Source organism: Hypanus sabinus, chromosome 3 (genome assembly GCF_030144855.1).
Source record: "Hypanus sabinus isolate sHypSab1 chromosome 3, sHypSab1.hap1, whole genome shotgun sequence".
Lineage (NCBI taxonomy): Eukaryota > Metazoa > Chordata > Chondrichthyes > Myliobatiformes > Dasyatidae > Hypanus > Hypanus sabinus.
This window is the reverse complement of record NC_082708.1, coordinates 30,412,110-30,429,713: the sequence shown is the minus strand read 5'-3', so window position 1 is coordinate 30,429,713 and position 17,604 is coordinate 30,412,110. Positions and strand designations below refer to the sequence as shown.

Genomic DNA, 17,604 nt, shown 5'->3' with positions numbered 1-17,604 from the left:
ATCTAAGAGTCTCTTAAACATCATCATATCTCCCACCATCAACACTCAGTACCATATTCCAGATGCAGCCTAACCAGAGTTTAAAATAGCTGCAATACAACTTCCTGGTTCTTGAACTTGACTAAAAAATATGCTGTATACCTCCTTTACTACCCTGTCAACTTGTGTGGCCACTTTCAGGGAGCAGTGGACTTAGACCCAAGATCCCTCTGTACATCTATGCAATAAAGAGTCCTGCCATTAGCTACACACTGTCCCTTTACATTTGAACTCCAAAACTGCAACACCTCACACTTGCCCAAGTTGAATGACCATCTGCCATTTCTCTGCTCATTTCTCTAACTTATCTATATCATTTGGCACCCTTCATAAGCATTCTTCAGAAGGAAGAACCCATGGAAAGCATCCGGTCAGACGAGATTCCAAGCTGAATACAAAAGACCTGTGCTGATCAACTGGCTGGAATGTTCAACGATAACTTAATCTCTCATTTTGGCAGCCTGAGGTACCCACCTGCCTCAAACAAGTTTCAGTTATACCGGTAATCCAAGAAGGAAGTGGTAACCTGCCTCAGTGATTGTTATCCAATAGCAGTTACATCCATAATAAACTGTTTTGAGAGGTTAATGATGAAACATATCAACTCCTGTCTGTGAAGTGACTTAGATCCTCTCCGATTTCCCTACCGTCACAATAGCCAGATGCCATTTCATTGGCTCTTCACTCAACCATGGAACATCTGGACAATGAAGATGCATACATCAGGATGCTTTTTGTGAATACAACTCGGCATTCAATACTATTAACCCCTCAAAATTAGTCAATAAGCTTCAAGACCCAGGCATCAATAACTCCTTGTGCAAGTGGATCCTCTATTTCCTCACTTGCAGATCATAGTCAGTTTAGATTGGCAACAACATCTTCTCCACATCACCTTCACCACAGGTGCACCACAAGGCTACGTGCTTAGTCCCTGTTCTACTCGCTTTATACTAACGACTGTGAGGCTCACAGCTTCAATGCCATACTTAAGTTTGCTGATGACACCACTGTCATTGGCCAAATGAAAGCTGGTGATGAATCAGCATTATGGAAGGAAGACTGAAAATCTGGCTGAGTGGAGCCACGACAACCACCTCACATTAATTTCAGCAAAATCAAGGAGATGACTTAACTTCTGCAGGAGGAAACTGGAGTTCCACGAACCAGTGTTCATCAGGGGATCAGAGGTAAAGAGGGTCAGCAACTGAAAATTCCTTGGTGATGTAAATTCAAAGGATCTGTCATAAGCCCAGTACACAAGTGAAATTATGAAGAAAGCACAGCAGCATCTCTACTGAGAAGTTCGTAAAGATTCAGCATGTCATCTAAAACATTGACAAACTTCTACACGTGTGCAATGGAGAGTATTTTGATTAGTTGCATCACGGCCTGGTATGGAAACACCAATACCCCTGAACAGAAAAGCCTACAATACGTAGTGAACCACAGTCCAGTCCATCATGGGTAAAGCCCTTCCCACCATTGAGCACATCTAGATGGAGTGCTGTCACAGGAAAACAGTATCCATCATCAAAGACCCCTAACATTCAGCCCATGCTTTCTCACAGGAGCCTCACGACCCACACCACTAGGTTCAGAAACAGTTATTACCCCTCAACCATTAGGATCTTGAACCAGTGGAGGTAACTTCATTTCCTCATCACTAAACTGTTCCCACAACCTGTGGACTCACTTTCAAGGACTCTTCATCACATGTTCTCAATATGTATTATGGTTTATGGTCATTATTTTTCTCTTTTGTACATTAGCTGTTTGTCCTGTTGGGTATGGTTCTTCATTGATTCTACTGTTCTGCTTGTACTTACTGTGAATGCCAGCAAGAAAATTAATTTCAGGGTTGTACTATGGCAACATATATGTACATTGATAATAAATTTACTTTGAACTTTTATCCATAATGCCACCAATTTTTATACCATCAGCAAACTTACTAACCCACCCATTGTTTTTATCCAATACCACAAAAGGCAGAAGTCTCAAAATAGATCCCTGCAAAACACCACTGGTAATAGAGCCCAGCCACAATAAGACAAACATTACCCTGTCATCAATCAGCATGCCAATGCCAAATACCAAAGGCCAAATCACCATAGATCCTATGTGACTTAATCTTCTGGATGAGCCTATCACGAAGGACTTTGTTGAATGTCTTACCGAAACCCACCTGGGCAACGTTCACTGCTCTAGCCTCATCAACCACTTTGGTCATTTTATTACAAAACTTAAAACATGTCAGTCTCCATACTCCCCATAAGTTTTATTTAACAAATTAGTAATGACCAAAAATAATGTTTTTTAGGTTTATTTACCAATTTCAGCAAGAACTGATCAACAAATAATAAAAGAGCTGAGAACAAAGTGGTGAACAGAAAAATAAATTAGAAATGTGAAAAATTTCAAACAAATTCCCTATCTTGGCATTTGCCATATCCAGATTGTTGATCTTTTGAGTGAAAGTGGGGTTTTCCCTCATACCTCTAAAATAAATCTCTACTTTGTCAGAAAGGCTAATCCAACTGGAGAACGTCAAGACATGAACTTACAAAAGGTTCAATCATTCAGATACTGGTAATAGGAACCACAGATGTTATTTTTTTCACCTGCTCCAAATATCTGTAGACTGATCCCTTGTGCCCCCTACCCCAGTACCTGGCTAAACTAGGGGAAATGCCTGTCCATGCACACAAGTTGGCCTTACAAAGATTGTCATGTTAAAAATGACATAATGTGCACATTTCAGCTGCACTATACCCATCACCGATAAGGGAAATGAGGACCTTGACCTAAAATATTAGCAGTCATTGCCCAATGTTCTCAATGCTTACTGCATTTTCTGTTTTTATTTCAGATATCCAACATCCACAGTATCTTTTCCTGTTATACTAAAGGAATATCAAGGCTATATTGCATTTGTGAAACCATCACATAGATCAAAGCTGACACCAAAGTTAAGCTACAAGAATTTAAAGGAGCTAGACTTACTACTCCACAGAAAAAGATTCAAGAAATCTAAAAGCTTTCAAAATTATAAATACATTTGCTTACACAAAGTAATCAAAAATTAAGATACATAAATACAAAAATTAAAAACCCATAATGAATTCAGGCAAACCAATTGCACACATTTGAAATAAGTCTCTGGTGTAGATCACGTAAGTAGATAATATAAGCAACTTCCAGAGAAAGCCATGATAAAATAAATAAAGATACAAATTATTTTCTGCACAATCATACAGAAACCAAACCCACATGTATTACACACTTCTGCACCATCCAAGTGGATACAGTAACTTGATCAAGACTTCCATTAGTCTAACAGAAAGGAATTTCATAAGTGTTTGCAACACATGAAGGAAAGATGAGTTAAAATCAAAAAGCATAAAGTTATTGAGTAATATGGGCATTTTGCTCTTCCTAATAACAGCACAGTACAGGAACTTATAACCTACTCCAAGATCAATCTCAGCCTTTCCTCCTACATAACTATCCATTTTTCAACTATCCATGTTACTATCTAAGATTTTCTTAAATGTCCCTAAAATATCTGCCCCTACTACCACCACTATCTGCCTCTATTGGCAGGGTGGTCAACTCTTCCACCGCTCTCTGTGTGAAGGACTTAACCCTGATAAACTTTCCATCAATCACCTTAAAATGATGTGCCCACATATTAACTATTGCTGCCCAGGGGAAAAATCCCCGGCTGTCCACTTGATCTATGCCTCTTATCACCTTGAGAGGTTACTTGCACCTCTCATTTTCATTCATGCCAAAGAGAAAAGCCCTTGCTCGCTCAGCTTATCCTCATAAAAATGCTCTCTAGTCTGGGCAGCATATGAGCAGCAGTTAGCATAACGCTTTACAGTACAGGCGACAAGGGTTCAACTCTTGCTGCTGTCTAAGAGTTTGTATGTTCTCCGCATGACAGTGTAGGTGTCCTCCAGGTGCTCTGGTTTCCTCCCACAGTCCAAGGATGTGCCAGTTGGTAGGTTAATCAGTCATTGCAAATTAACCCTTGATTAGGCTAGGATTAAATCAAAGGATTGCTGGGTAGCATGGCTTGAAGGGTCTGAAGGGCTTATTCCGTGCTGTATCTCAATAAATAAATCCTGGTAAGTCTCCAGGCACTTCCTACAATGAGGCAAGCAAAATTGAACACAATATTCCAAACGTGGTTTAATCAGGGTTTTAAAGAGCTGTACATTACCCCATAGTCTTGAGATCAGTCTCCCTGCAAATGAAGGCTAACACACCATAAACCTTTTTAACAATCCTATCAACTTGCGCAGCAACTTCGAGGGATTTATGGGCATGGACCTCAAAATCCCTCTATTCCTTTACACTGTTAAAAATTCTGCCTTCAAATTGACCTTTCAAAGTGAATCACTTCACACTTTTCTGAGTGAACTACATCGGCCACTTTTCACCCCAGTTTTGCATCCTGGCAAAGTCACATTGCTACCTACAACAATTCATAAAACAGAAGAATCGGACCATTTGGCCTATCATCTTCTCCATCATTCTATCATGGCTGATGTATTATCCCTCTAAGACTATAAGACATAGGGGTAGAATTATGCCATTCAGCCCATTGCGCATTCAACACTCCACACTATTCACAACTCTACCAAACTTTGTGTCATCTGTGAACTTACTAACCCATCCTTGCACTTCCTCATCCAAGTCATTTATAAAAATCACTAAGAGCAGGAGAGTCCAAGAAAAGATTCCTGCAGAACATCACTGGTCACTGAACTCCAAGCAGAAATACACTCCATTTGCAACCACCCTGTGCCTTCGATGAACAAGACAGTTCTGTATCTGCAGTCAAATTTCTCTGTATCTCATGTCTCCTGACTTTCAAAATGAGCCTACCATGTGGGTGTTTTCAAAACCCTTATTAAAATCAATATACACCACAGCCACTGTTCCATTCTCATCAATGAATAATAATGTTTATGAATAAGCTACAATTAGGTACAATGCCACATTCTGTACATCTTTACAATAGCACATTTGCTTCTAAATTCCAATAACCTTCAATTTCTTAATCTTCCAAATGTTTAACCAACTCCATTTAAAATATGTAATGGTCTGGCTTCCACCACCCTCGGATGGAGAATTCCACAGATTCATTAACTTCAGAGGAAAAAAAGCTCCACATACCTCAGTTTATAATGACCATCTCTTGTCCCCTTATTACATGTGCCCTTATTGGAACTCTCCCACCAGTCATGTCACCCCTTATTCTACTAAATTCTAAGGAATGCAGTCATAAACTGGCTAGGATCTCTTGATGGGACATTCCCGTTCAGGAATTAAACTGCTGGATTTCCTTTAGACTGCCTCCAATGTTACTATATTATATTTTAGATAAACGGTCTTAAACTGTATGCGATATTCCAAGTGTGGTCTCTCAATACCTCCACAACTGTAACAAAACCTCCTTATTCATCAACTCCAACCCCTTTGCCACATATAGGGCAAAATGCCATTTGCTTTAACTTGTTACACCTGTTTGCTCACTTTCTGTGACGACTTTACCATTACTTCTAACATTCCTACATTAAAGCAACTTTAGAAATGCAGGCTGTTAAATTAGTGAAATATGCATAGATACAATATTTAAACTTTATACACACATTTGATAGCTAATGTAAATTTGAGTCATGTGACAAAAAAAATGAAGTTAGATCACAGATGAGCCTTACTCATTCACCTGATCAAAACATCAAAGATCTGAAAAAGTAACTGCTTTTCCTTACACAGATGCTGCCTTGCTTGTTGAGTATTTCTTGCACAATGCACAAAGCACTGGAGAAACTCAAATCAAGCAGCATTTATGGAGAGACATGGATAGTCAATGTTTCAGGTCGAGATTCTTCATCAGGACTCCACTCTGAGTATTTCTTACATTTACTCTTTTTAACTGCATCTATATTTTGCTTTTCAGATATGAACTCACTCAGTGCAGAACAGACTAAAGCAGTGTATGGCTAGGTTTCTTTTTGTATGTATATATAAATGGCTTAGATGAAGAAACCAAAGATATAAATGCTAAATTCGCTCCTGATACAATGCCAATCCACAAAATAAATTTTAAAAAGGACATACAAAGGGATATGCATAGTCTTGAGTAAATAAATATCTGGCAAATGGAAGTATAATGAGAGAAACTGCAAAACTTCCCATTTTGACAAGAAAAGTAACACAAAATCTAAAAAAAACCGAGACAGTAAGAGATAGAGCTCTGACATGCAGAGGAATATGGTTCATAAGAGGCTAGTATCCAGATACAACAAGTAATTGACAAACCTAATAGAATTTTGTTCATTGCAATGAAAGATTGATACAGAAGTAGGGTGGTTATGTTTCAGTCAAAATAGGGCATTGGTAAAACTGTATCTGAAGCACTTTGTATATTACAACATTAGTTTGTTTATTAAGGAAGGATGTTAATATATTGGAAGCAGTCCAGAAGATTATTAGACTAATACCTGGAACGAGTAGATTGTCTTATAAGGAAGGGTTGGAGAGGCTAGGCTTGTATTTTAAGGGAAAGCATCACTAGCATTTATTTCTAAGATTCTAAGGATCCTATGTGCAAAAAGATCACAAGGATCTTGTGAGAAAATCTAAAGCTAGCATGGAGCCCACTTTAAAACAGAGACAAGGTGTATTCTTTTTTCATGAATTAACGAATCTTCCTCAAAAGGTGGTGGAAATAGTCTTCGTTCTTTTTTAAGCACAATATTTCTCAATTGGCAAGGGTTAAAAGTTTTTAGCAGGTAGAGTAAAATGATAGAGGTCACAACAGATAGCCACATTAATAAATATAGAATGGACTTTAAAGGACAGGAGGCCTATTCCTACTCATAATTCAAATCTAAAATTGGCCCATATTTTTAATTTAAAATACATTAAAAGTTTTGGTGATGTTTTTCTTCCAATATACAAAACATCAGATTTAAGACTTCATTGTAGTGAATAAAAACTTGCCTAAAGCAGCAATCAACATAATCAGTACTATTTGCTTAGCAAGTTAAGAATCTCCGCTTTCAGAAATAGGACATAGCTAAAATGTCTATAATATACCACCATTTACATTCTTACATAACATTCAGAAAACATTTTCATCTTGTATCAGTGGATTGTGAGCAAACATTACTAACATCTCAAAATATTTCACCGTGTGATCTACAAAATGGTAGCCTTTGCGGATTTCTCATTAATTTTGTTTTCTTGAAACTTTCGCAAAGAATGCTTCTATATTACTCAAGTGATGATTTTTCAGACTGAGAACTAGAAATGGTTTCCTTTTATTCATCACAAGAGGACACAGGTTTAAGGTGCTGGGGAGTAGATACAGAGGAGATGTCAGGGGTAAGTTTTTTACTCACTGAGCGGTGAGGGCATGGAATGGGCTGCCAGCAACGGTGGTGGAGACATACGATAGGGTCTTTTAAGAGACTTTTGGATAGGTACATGGAGCTTAATAGAAAAACAGAAGGTTATAGGTAAACCTAGTGATTTCTAAGGTAGGGGCATGTTCGGTATAACATTGTGGGCCAAAGGGCCTGTATTGTGCTGTAGGTTTTCTATGTTCTATATCTATTTGGTCCTGCTTTGGTGGAAGACTGATAGTACCATCAAAAATATGGTAAATCATAAACACCTCAAAGAACATTACAGATGTTCCTTTGGTAGGGTGGCTGGTCTACTCTGCAAAAGTCTGAAACTATTTGACCTTAAATGGCTTCCCATATACATCAGATGCTATTCCAACAGCAATTGTAACTTGAGTTTATAACTTGCCTAAAAGCATCCCAGAATACTTCCAAGGCAAAACTTATCACCCAGAGAGACTCATAACTAAAATATCAGGGCATTTAGGTTTAGTTAGAGGTACTTTTTAAAAGAGAGAAAAAAACATTTTAGGGACTCAAAGGTTCTGGTGGAGAAACCTAGAACAAAGGACTTTGACAAATTAAAGCTCTGTCATCAGTGGTGAGCAATTAAAATTTGAGATGCTTATAGGGTCAGGAATGCACAAATCATGGAAAGTTAAAGAAAATAAATAAATTACAGAGGGGGGTGATGCGTAAGAACACAAATATGGAAATTTTGAAATCAAAGCTATGTTTATCTGGGTGCCTTTGCAGAACAGTAAGCAGTAAGGATGATGGGGGATCAAGTTTTGGTGTTCAATGTCCACAGATAGACATTTTCCAATTGAGATCACTGGACGCTAATCTGAAGCAGGAAACCAGAATGGTTGTTTATGCTCAAACCTGAAAGGTACTAAGAATAAATGAAATGCTTCAACTACTGGAACCAAACATTTCACCATAGTTAAGTATTTGAACTCTGTGCAGCATAGTACAAACTGATGATGATTTATATCCATCCTTTGTATAATAAGATAGCAGACAGACAAAAATCCCAGATATTCAATTCTTTCACACATGTAACACAGAACAAGACAAATTACAAGCTGCAATTAGTTGCATAAAAATAAAAGAAATTTTGTAAGTATTATCATAATCATATATTGCTACATTTTCAAACTTTTACTTCCAAATTTGACAGGCCAGGCAAAGCTGCTAGATGAAGTAACTATGCCATTATGTTGCAACAACTGTAGAAATATGGTTCACTGTTTATGCTCTCTGTGAATGATATTTTAAAAGCACTATTTCAATTTGCAAATACATATATTCCAAATGTAGTTTAACTACAAACAAAAAATTTAAATGCACACATTCACTTGATTATGTTGCATAAAACCTACAGCATATTTACACTAAGTTTACAAAGTAAATGCCAAACATTGAACAGGGTAGCTACAAATACATTTATAACATGATACTGTATGAACAGACTCCATTATATGTGGTTTTCCTGCTATAATAAATTTGAATCAATGTGCTTCCCCTCCCCAATACATTGCTGAGACAATCCACGCCATCTGCATGGTGATTTTTATTTCAAATTTGTACTTCCTTGGTGTAATAAAATCAAGGGGTTCAGAGCAGAAAAAAAAATATTTTACAATATACGATCTCTCCACTTGCCCATGTAAAATAGTGGTTATATTAATCCATGACCTACTTTCACTGAACCAACTGCTATGACTTATATGTAGATACAATGTGTCCGTGTAAAATCAATACAGTAAAACCTGTTTTGAACACATCAGTATTTAGTCCACAATCGTATGAGCAATCACATACACATTTCATTCATATCAGACAAAACTTACATTGGTGAGGGAAAAAACACAGATGAAACCTAAAAGATGAAATCGGTAAGCCATTATTTTGACTTATATTTTCCTAATGAACAGAGTATGATTTTAAGGATTTCTGAATGACAGTAATTAATACTCCCAAATCTCAGAAAGCACCATTTACCAACAATCCCTTATCTCAATAAACTGTCAGCCCCATCCCCCACCCATGCAAAACTGTACGGTATAAATGTTTTTAAATGTCAGAACAAGCAGGTTGCCTCTTGAAAAGTTGCTTAGATCAATGTTGTCCCTATATATAAATATCTTACCTTGTATAATCCTTGTAAAATAAACCCACAGCTTGTTTTCACTTCCACAAACAACGAAAAGCTCCAACTACTTTTCTGTGTGTGTTTTGTTTTTTTTAAAGAAATAATCTTAGGGTTTAAAAGAACCGTTCTTCACGTATTACTCATCACCGGGCTGTATTTATGCTGTACCCGGCTACAAAGTGCCTCGGAAAGGCCTTTAAGTGGAAGAAGATCAACTATAGTTCGCATGTATGTGTTGATCCTACAACTAATGACACCGAAACGACGCGGTGGCGAATGGAAATGAGAAGGAGAAAGGTAAAAGTTGATGGCGGAATGGCGTCAGAAGCCTCTGCTGCTGCTGGTTGCTAAACATTCATTTCCCAGGAGTTGAACCTGAGGGGACGACAACCGGCTCGAGCACAGACAGGCAGTGAGACAGAGCGCGGCTCGGCGCTCGGCGCCAGGCACTGCCCCGAAACCCGGCTCCCCACCCCCACCCCCACCCCTCCCACAATAATGCCACCTTCTCCGGCGTTTATAGATTATATATTTATAAATATACACATGGGGGAGGGGGGACGCACCGAATACTGCATTGAGCTGTTCACTTCTGCATCGGGAACACCCAAAAAAAAAATTCTTGCTTTTTCTTTATAACAAATCCAATTATTTGTCTACTTTCTCAAGACCCACCCCACCCCTGCGCCAGCTGATTCTTAAAAATGTTTTGAAGGATGTCCCACAAAGCTGTGGATTGATTCGGTTTTTAAAAGATACACATACATACACAAACACACACATACAGCTTGCATTGGGGGAAGGGAGGGTGTTCCCAGCCATGGAAGCTGGTTTCCTGCTGCATTTTTTTTTATTTTCAATTTGCCCTTGTTTCTTTGTGTACACAACCCAGACAAGTGATCAAACTTCTCCACGCCAAGGGACACGATTTGACAAGGAAGGATTAGCAAACCATTCACTATATATAAAATACATTAGAACAGCGTGCTGTGAGCACTATTGCGAATGTAATTCAGTCCCAGACATTAAATTAACAAATTCGAGCTCAAACAAATCGAGGTTGCAACTGATTCTATTAATGCGTCGTCCTTTGGCATTAAAACGAGCGAAAAGTGGCTTATTGTGTCGATATGCAGTGTATTTAGTGATACAGTATTTTTACCATGTGCTGCCCTTCCCCCCGCCACGCTGGGAGACTCTGTTTTTTCCGCCTGCCCGGTCACAGTGTGGGTGATTGATTCTCCTTTCCCCTTGCTCAGTCATTCAGATTTGGAAAGTAAATAACAAGTTGACATCATTACAGGTCTCTGCATTACAGTGACACAGTCGCAGGTTTACCGTAGTACCCCGAAAGGCAGCGCCGCCTTTCCGCCCGCACCCGGGAGGGGGAAGGGGCTTTGCAGCATGAAAACACGCTCCCTGCATCGGCAAGGGGGGAGAGAAAAGCTACAACAAGTTTGCTTATTTAGGTCAATACGCAGCGCACTGCAACAACGAAGAGCTATCTTGTGAAAACTGATTATATTTAATCAGATTTTAATCGCAAGAAACAGGCTATTTCTCAGTTGCGGCATTTTTTTTTAAAAAAAAAGATTTAACACAATATGTTGACAATAATGAAAACCTGTTTGGAGCCATTTTTACACGTTTTGCCCTGGCTATTTGATAATTTGAAGTTAATCGTATTAGTATGATTGACGTCTGTTTTGTATAGTTCAGCCTCCTCTAATCTGATTATTTTGGTATTGTGAGGATGAACTTGACCTGTTACCCAGAATGGCATTGTTTACGTGTGCTCCTGCTGACAGGCCTTCCCAACAGCATCCTGTTTTAAAAGGGCACGTTATGCAAAACACATGCAAAGTGTCCGTTCGGGTTTTCTAATAAAACATAAAGGGTATTTAGTGCTAATTATTTTCATAAATGGAGATTGAATATTAAAGATGGAGATGTTAAAGTGTTTTCTGAATAAATCATTAATATCTGTACAGATAGCCTGTATGTGATCTGGCCTATTTAAACAAACAACTATTTTAAATCCCATTATTACTCTGATTGAATGTACACGCTAGTGTTTTCTTCTTTCTAGGCCGTCCACGGGGTCAAGGGTGATGGTCCTATTCAAATTCTATGGGTTTAGAAGGGCTGCAGAGGTTGCATAGGATCTGCAAACTGCTGCAGATGGGGAAAGGGGTGCTTAATGGAACAGGGGTAAGTAGTTTAGAAGACTCTAGGCCCATTCCACTGTTACGCGTGGATTCCATTTGCTTTCAACGATTCTTATGTTCTTGCTCCATTTTAAATGCCACGTGCTTCTGTGGTGAACTACATATACCTGTCTGGACACCCCCCACCCCACCCCCCGCTGATCTTCCCACGGACCCCGGTATAAAGGCGATTGGGGACTCCGCCCCAGCCTCAGTCTCCAGGATGTAGTGTGGTGGTCAATTGCTGCTTGTTCTTTCTTCCGGCCAATAAAAGCCTATATCTCGCCTCCCGTCTCCAAGAGTTATTGATGGTGCATCAGTTTCACAGGTCGAGCATGAATCAATGCTACATTTCAAGGGTGCATTGAAGTCCCCTGAATTGTTGCTCCGACACACTGGTAATCTGCTGCAGTGTAGAGCTCGGAGCTGATGCCCACTTGAGAGCCTGGAGTTGGGCAAGCAGCTAGTGTGGCCAGTCCATCAGAGCCATGTGCGTGTGATTGTACACGGGCATTGGCCTAGGAGAGAATGCTGCATTTTTGGTTTATTTAACCATATGAATTTGGAGGATTTTGAGGACGTGGATTAGAGGAGTGTAGGTTGTACTTTTCCAGCGCTATGAGGTTCCTGTTACAGCCATCCATATGAAGATTGGGTCCATGAGTTGGTGCTGAGTTCATGATCCAGATCTTTGTAGACTCATAGCGCAGAAACAGGTCTGCCTGCTTAACAAGTCCTTGCGACCATCAAGTGCCCTTTTCCACAGCTCATAAACAAATTCCATTTCATTCTGCCCACATCCCCATCTAAAATTTCCTTACACACTAGGGGCCATTTACATTGGGGTGCAGGAGGAAACCAGTGCACCCAGGGAAATCAGTATGATCACAGGGTAGGACCATCACTCCGACAGCACCGGAGCTCAGAGCTAAACGCAGAACACTGGAGCGGTGAGACGGCAGCATGACCAGCTGCTCCAACTGGCCACTCGTTTTCTTGTCAGATGACCAAAGGTTTTGCTGGCACACTGGATACGATGTTGAAACTCATCATCAGTTGTCTGTCTTCTCTCAGGCACGACTGCCAAGATCCAAATGTAATCTGCACTTCACTGGGTCTTATCATGACCTTTCACTGTCAAAATTTGCAATGTTCCTTTTGTGGTTTTAATAAAGGTTTTCCTCCAGCAGTTGTAACTTGCAACTGTAAAAAAGTTGCTGAGCAAATCACATAACTCGAGCTCAAAATGTCTCTGAAAACTTAAATGTCAAACTTTGACAAAGGGAGTATCTGGTTTGGAAGTGTCCAAACTGTTTGATTTTCTGCGCTATGGTGGTGGTGAGGCTTAGCAGTGACAGTCAATGACATGAGTAAGGGTTCACTTGATGGAGGTGGCCTTTGCCAGACTTGTGCAGCACAAGTTCAAGTTGAAGTTCAGTTTGTTATCATTCAACCGTACACACGTATACCGTCAAACAAAGTAACATTCCTCCGGACCAAGATGCACAAGACGGTATGTATAACGCACACACACACACAAAGTAATATTGCCACAAATAAATTTACAAATAATAAGGTGCATTTTACAGCACAAGATAGAAAAATAAACAGTATAACGCGACTGGAACCTCATACGTGATGAGACCTGGGTGGTGGTAGGGAGTTCAGTAGTCTCATGGCCTGGGGGAAGAAGCTGTTTCCCATCCTGGCAATCCTTGTTCTAATGCTACGGTCAAAGAGATTGTTGGATGGATGGAAGCGGTCATTGACAATGCTAAGGGCCCTGGGTATGCAGCACTCCAGATAAATATCTCTGATGGGTAGAAGGGAGACCTCAAAGATCCTCTCAGTGATCCTCACAACACTTTATAGAGTCTTGCAGTCAGACGCCTTGCGATTCCCATACCAGATGATGATGCAGCTGGTCAGGACAGTCCTGAAGGATATTCTATGAAAATTGGTTAGAATGGGGAGTGAGTGTGGTGGAGAGCCTTGCTCGGCTTAATCTCCTCAGAAAGCGGAGATGCTGCTGTTCTTTCTTGACCAAAGAGGTGATGTTGAGGGACCAGGTGAGATCACCTGTTACGTGCTCTCCCAGAAACTTGGTGCTCCTACCAGAGGGTTAGGAACCATTTTTCAAGTCAGTCACTTTTATTGTCATTTTGACCATAACTGCTGGAACAGTACATAGTAAAAATGAGACAACGTTTTTTCAGGACCATGATGATACATGACACAGTACAAAATCTATGTAAAAAACACAGAAAAAAACTACACTAGACTACAGACCTATCCAGGACTGCATAAGGTGCACAAAACATTGCAAGCATTACAATAAATAATAAACAAGACAATAGGGCAGTAAGGTGTCAGTCCAGGCTCTGGGTATTGAGGAGTTTGATAGCTTGGGGGAAGAAACTGTTACAAAGTCTGGTTGTGAGAGCCCGAATGCTTCGGTGCCTTTTTCCAGACGGCAGGAAGAAGAAGGGTTTGTATGAGGGGTGCATGGGGTCCTTCATAATGCTGTTTCCTTTGCAGATGCAACATGTAGTGTAAATGTCTGTAATGGCAGGAAGAGAGGCCCCAATGATCTTCTCAGCTGAACTCACTATCTGCTGCAGGGTCTTGCGATCTGAGATGGTGCAATTTCTGAACCAGGCAGTGATGCAGCTGCTCAGGATGTTCTCAATACAATCCCTGTAGAATGTGATGAGGTGATGGACTTTCCTCAGCCTTCGCAGAAAGTAGAGACGCTGCTGGGCTTTCTTTGCTATGGAGCTGGTGTTGAGGGACCAGGTGAGATTCTCTGCCAGCTGAACACCAAGTGTGCAGTGAGGTGTGCTCAGTCTACACCTTTCTAAAGTCCACAATCAACTCTTTGATCTTTACCATGTTAAAACTCAGGGTGTTGAGCTCACACCATTCTATCAGCCACCCTACCTCTTCTCTGCTGTCTCGCCATCATTGTTAATAAGGCCAACTACTGTTGTGTCATCAATGAACTTGATGATTAGGTTTGACCTGGATCTAACTGTGCAGTCAAGTGTCAGGAGGGGGCTGTACATGCAGTCCCGTGGGACATCAGTGCACAGCATGATGAAGCTAGAGATGTTTCTGGCAACACAGACTGACTGTGGCCTCTCTGTCAAGAAGTCTGAGATCCATTTACCAAGATAAGTGCTGAGACCCAATGAGGACAGTTTACTCACCAGCTTCTGAGGAATGATCACATTAAATGCCAAGCTGAAGTCCATAAACAGCATCCTGACATATGAGGCACCATTTTCCAGGTGGGGCAGGACAGAGTGGAGTGCATCATCAATGGACCAATTTGAGTGAAAAGGTTACATGTAAATGTTACATACTACTTATTAGCCCGAATGTGGTTGTTGTTCAAATTTTGCTTCAGGCAAGGATAGATTAGTTCACTATCTGAGAGACAGGCAACAAAAACGGAACACAGTGTAATCATCAGTAAACAGCTCTCTTCTAAACATGAATAGCATAGATCATTGATAAATCAGTTGCAGATAGTTTGACTGAGGATGTCATATTGAAAACCTCATGCGATAGTAATCTGGACTGGAGACACTGTTCTTCCAAAAGCTACGTTCTTCTGATGCAATAAGCAGGGCTTTAGCTGCAAGCTATTTCCCCCTCTTTCCTGCTAAATTTAATTTTACTTGAACTCCCTGGAATCAAATTGAGCTGAATACTATCTTTTGTTAAAACAGTCATTCTATCCTCTGCAATTCATCTTTATTTGCATCAGGACTGCAGAGGGTTTTCAAAATCAGGTTTGTTATCACTGACATATTGTCATGAAATGTGCTGTTTTGTGGCAGCAGTGCAGTGCAAGACATAAAAATTACTACAAATTACATAAATAAATAGCTGGCCGGTGTTGTAGTGGCATCAGCACCAGACTTCGAGGTATATGATCCTTGCACAGCACAGGGTTGAGCATCGAGCTAACAACTCGGCCTCATGTATAAAAAAACAGACAAATGCTAAGGAAACCAGAAAAAGGCCACCTGATGCGCCACAAGGCATGAAAAGGAACAAAGACATAAATAAATAAACAGTACAAAAGATGAATAATGAGGTGGTGTTCATGTATTCAAGGACAGTTTAGGAATCTGATGGTTGGGAAGAAATTGTTCCTAAAACAACGAGTGTAGTTCTTCAGGCTCCTGTGCGTCCTCCGCATTGATAATAACGAGAAGAGGGCATCACTGGTGATGAGGGTCCTTAATGATGGATGCTGTCTTCTTGAGGCACTGTTTCTTGAAGAGGATTGTGCCCATGGTGGAGATGGCGGAGTCCACAACCTTTGCATCCTCTTTTGATCCTACACGTCAGAGCCTTCACAACTGCCTGTAATGTAGCCTGTCAGAATGCCCTCCACTGTACATCTGTAGAAATTTACAAAAGACTTCAGTGACTTATCAAACCTTCTGAAGCTCCTAATGAAAGAGAGCCGCTTGTGTGCCTTCATGCCTGCATCTCTGTGTTGGGCCCAGGAACTTGAAGCTTCTCACCCTTTCCTTCACTGACCCCTCAATTAAGACGTGTGTGTGTTCTCCCGATTTCTCCTCTATGATTACACAGTAATTTCCTTGGTTTTCCTGATGTTAAACGCAAAGTTGTTGCCACTTAACCAGGCAATTCAAGTAGTTCTGCCAAACTTTACATTAATTAGCTGATGATTAAATGATGAGTAAATGTTACTTGATAGAGTTATTGTTAACTTTTTCATATCCTACTGATAACAGGTATTAAATAGTCAGGAGGGTTTTGTCCCAACCTTCCTATTGTCAGGTAGATGGCAATATTATTGCTGCAATGGACCAGTGTGGCTGGGTGAATGGCTTGATCTTTATTATGTCTTTGGTGTTATAAATGGAACACCTAGTAGGACTTCGAACTGTGTCCAATGTATTTTACCTTTATCGATGTAACAGACAAAACTGAGTTCTTAGTGCGGACACAGTAGACTGTAACCACTGGAATCTGGAGCAACAAACATTTCTGCTGCAGGAATTCAGGGAATCAAACAATCTGAGGGAAACCAATCTGAGGGAGGAAAGCTTTTGACTCAAAATTATTAACATTTTGGGTCAAAACCCTGCATTAGGATTTTATTCTCTTTTTTTGGTGATTTTAAATTTATTTTGGTTTTCTAGTAAAGATAAGATATTGCTTGCATCATACACTGGGGTGCCCTCTTCAGTTACCTGATGAGGTATCCGTAGCCTTTGGCCAGGAACAGATATCATCAGGTGGGACCGAAACTTCATAGAGTGTTTCGACCCTTAACCACTGCACTTTCCAGTTGATGGGTCAGCAGTGGCGTCCAAGTCACTGCCCATCTGCTCCTGACTTCCAGCTCAGCTCCTCTCGCCTGCTCCATATCCAGCAAGAGGCTCTTTCTTCTTCCACCCCCGTCCTGCAAGATGTTTAGTTCTTGCTCTTTTCAGCAACCTCCATGCTAACCTTGCCGGGAATCCACTATAATTCTTTGATACACACACAAAACACTGGAGGAACTCAGCCGGTCAGGCAACATCTATGGAAAAGAATAAATGGTCAATGTTTTTGGCCAAGGCTCTCCTTCAGGACTAAAAAATAATTCTTTGCCACATAATCCAACACAGAAAACTTTAGGCTATGGGAAAGATATTTACCTTCATATTCAGATTAATTTATTTATCACATATACATCAAAACATGCAGTGAACTGCACCATTTGCCTTAACAACTAACACAA

General features: G+C 40.2%; 1 protein-coding gene across 7 annotated transcripts in view; it reads right to left on the bottom strand.

The window, feature by feature from the left end:
• LOC132391148 (F-box-like/WD repeat-containing protein TBL1X) overlaps positions 1 to 10,087 on the bottom strand; it is a 349,009-nt gene extending 338,922 nt beyond the window's left edge. For all 7 annotated transcript variants that reach the window (XM_059963975.1, XM_059963972.1, XM_059963977.1 and 4 more), the window contains exon 1: positions 9,625 to 10,087. The gene's annotated coding sequence lies outside the window, so the exon portion shown is untranslated. The remainder of the gene's footprint in view (positions 1 to 9,624) is intronic.
• Between the last annotated feature and the right edge of the window lie 7,517 nt (positions 10,088 to 17,604).